Here is a 3,055-nt window from a genome sequence, read left to right as displayed (position 1 = left end):
TGTATCCAAACTATCAGTTCACTTTATTCAGCCTCACCCCAACTAACTCTTTTTGCATCAAGAGATGAGTTTCTTCCCTGACTGGTGTCTCAGTGGTTAGAGTCGGCCTGGGCCCCACAGGGTCTTGGATTCGATTCCTGATTGAGGGCACGTTTGATAATCCTAATTTTCCAGAAAACTCTGACTTTTATTTTTTCACACAATTTTAATCCATTTTAAATAAAAGAAAATGCTATAATGCTTAAAATAATTATAAAGATTAGATTACTTTAGTATTATCGAAGATTTCAAGTGATCTACAAATACATGGAAAAACAGCAATAAACTTAGATTTTAAACCCAATTCCTTAACTATTTGGTATAGTATAATCTTGCTTTGATCACCAGTCAGAACAAAAAGGTGAGCAAAGGCCATACATAAAACATGCATTTTTGAGGAAAGAGAATGGCACCTGAAGGTTTCTTGGGAGCTGGCCCAGGCATGTTTATATCTATTCCCTGTAAGGATTGTCAGACTTAGCATATCATAGTTATTCATAAAGAATTGAGACCCTTGGTTATCACTGACTTTGGCAGAAGTACATTTGTATATTCCTCCCTTGTAATCACATAGTCATTCAATTAGAGGCAATGAGTGTGCCCACAAGCAGAAAAAGTTTTATAAACATTCTATGATAAAAAAGAGAGCATCACAATCCAGCTTTACCAGTTTCTAAAATACTTCTTCCTTTACCCACCCATTACTTTGTTATCTCTGAAACATCTGAAAAATACTTTTCTGTGACTTACTAGGCTGTAGGGAACGAACACTTTTAGATACATTACAATGATATCTAGCAGAATTTGGCATCTTTCTTCCATTAACATTAACTGAATGTCTCAACTGGATCTTAAAAGAAGGTTAGCAATTTTCAGTTTTTGGGCCTCTTTGAGGTTTTGGATGCTCTGTATCAGCCTGTCCTTTTACGTTCCTATTTTTGGATTTCTTCCTCTGTCCATTTAGCAATTTGTCTGGAGGTGAGGGCGTAGAACGTAAATGATATTCATCTGGGGATCCTTTCTGTCGGTTTGGCTTCATTTGTTCTTTGTCCACCTCTTTTTGAATCTGTAGTGCTAATAACCTGTCCTGTTCTTGCTTATGTCTCTCAAAAAGTAGATATTCCAAATCTAACAGTTTTTGAGTAAAGCTGGTTTCTGTTTCATCTTGGTCTGAGGAAGATTCAGAACATTTTCCTTCTTTTTGCAGAAAAGCATGGATCCCTGACTGCTTCAAAAGAAGACTCCTGATTTTTTCTTTTGCAAATACCTTCTTCACTGATCAGTAGGCAAGACTCTTCATTTTCTGTCTCAACTGTGTTATTTCCAATTATCTGGGTCATATATGATAGAGCACACCCACTCTTTGTTTCGCCACAAGGCTTAACTGCAGCTTCTCTAGGGTAGGGGACTCTGGCTTCAGGTCTCTCAGGATTTATGGCACATAATTCTTTATCATGATTGTTTGGTCTCATTTTGACTTCTCCTTCAAGGCATCATTCTGTATCACTGGCACATAACTGAGGCATAGGTGACTCTATTGAAGACTTTGCACCTTGTTCTTGAATTTCAAGGCATATTTGCAGAGAAAGTGTTGGCATATCTTCCTCCACTTCTGTGTCTTGCCACATAGGGCTCTTTACATTGCTGCTATCAGTTTCCTTGGACATGGACTTTTGTTTGCCTTCTTGTACAACTTCAGACTGTGATGCTGACCCAAATTGAGATTTAGGTGATAAATACTTCTGAATATCTCCAGTATTTATTTATTTTTACTTTTCTTTTGCAACTTGCTTGTGACTGGATCAGATTTTCTGGAATTCATGGGAGAAGCCAAGACTTTTTTCTCACAGAAGTTGTTAATATTAATGCTTAGCTTTCTTGCCAGTTCTTCATCACTTTTTAGCTGTTCTTCCATCTCTCTCCTCCTTTTGCTGCCTGTCTCTTTTCTTCTTCCTCCACCTCTGCCAATAATTTCTGTATGTACTCTTCACTGGCTTTGTTTTCTTCTTCCTCACTGGCCAGTCACTCTGCCTCCACCTTGCTTATCTCCTCTTTATATTCTCTTCTCAATTCTCCAGGTTTACTTAACAGGTAAACTGGCTGATTGTCATCAACGGTGTCTTCTAATTCTTGCCCAGAGGCTCTAAGCTTTCATTCCTTTGGATAGTGTTTCTGAATTATCTCCCACAGTTCCTTATTGATGAGAGAATTTCTTCGAGTATGATACCAGGTCCACGAAGAGACCCAACGACAGAAGGGACACCATATGTTCGCCTTCTTCACAGTCGACTAGAAGCATGCATTGCAGAGCGTGTGGATACAAGGCAGTGTTACCGGCTCTATGAAGACTTCCATGCAGATCCTGCATTGGCATTCTGACAAGGAAGGGATGGCATCTTGAGGTACAGCCATTTTAATATGCAGGTGCGGATTCTCCTGCCGCTGCCAAGGCAGCAGCCTCAGAGCCACCATTCCGGAAAGGACCCTGCTTCTGCGGGGACTTCTGGCTCTGCTGGAGCAGGACTTCCGTTTTACCATCGCTGTGGGGTCAGTGCACGAACCCCCACATCCCAGCTTTCCGGCATCTGGGGTGCTCGGAGGCCACCTCTCCCCTCTCTAGAGGCAGCCAAATAGCTACATCCTTATGGTGGTCTGCTTGCCTCAATTTTATTTACTTCCTTTTCTGGTGATTCCTCCTTTTCTTTCATTTAGGGGTTGTTTCTTTGTCTCCCAATTTTCTGTTCCTTTTGGTTGTTTCTATGTATTAAATGAAACTTCAATGACACCCAGATTTTTTGAGTTTGTCTTATATAGTAGATTTTTTTGTGGGACCCAGTGATGCAGTCTCTGAGGTCTTCTGGGGTGGTTATTCTAGGGATGCCCCATACTTGGAATATTTGGGTTCTCTTGGTTTAGTTGGGTCTTGAGTGTTATTGTCCTGTTCAGGGATGGAGTCTCCTCTCAGGGTGTCTGGTTATGTGGCTTACTCTCTTTCACATTGATCAAACAGTACAAA

General features: G+C 40.5%; 1 pseudogene; it reads right to left on the bottom strand.

Moving 5' to 3' along the window:
- Positions 1-2,577, bottom strand: LOC102245687 (annotated as a pseudogene).
- Between the last annotated feature and the right edge of the window lie 478 nt (positions 2,578-3,055).

The sequence above is a fragment of the Myotis brandtii genome, unplaced genomic scaffold, assembly GCF_000412655.1.
Source record: "Myotis brandtii unplaced genomic scaffold, ASM41265v1 scaffold179, whole genome shotgun sequence".
Taxonomy (NCBI): Eukaryota; Metazoa; Chordata; class Mammalia; order Chiroptera; family Vespertilionidae; genus Myotis; species Myotis brandtii.
This window is presented reverse-complemented; position numbering and strand designations above follow the sequence as displayed.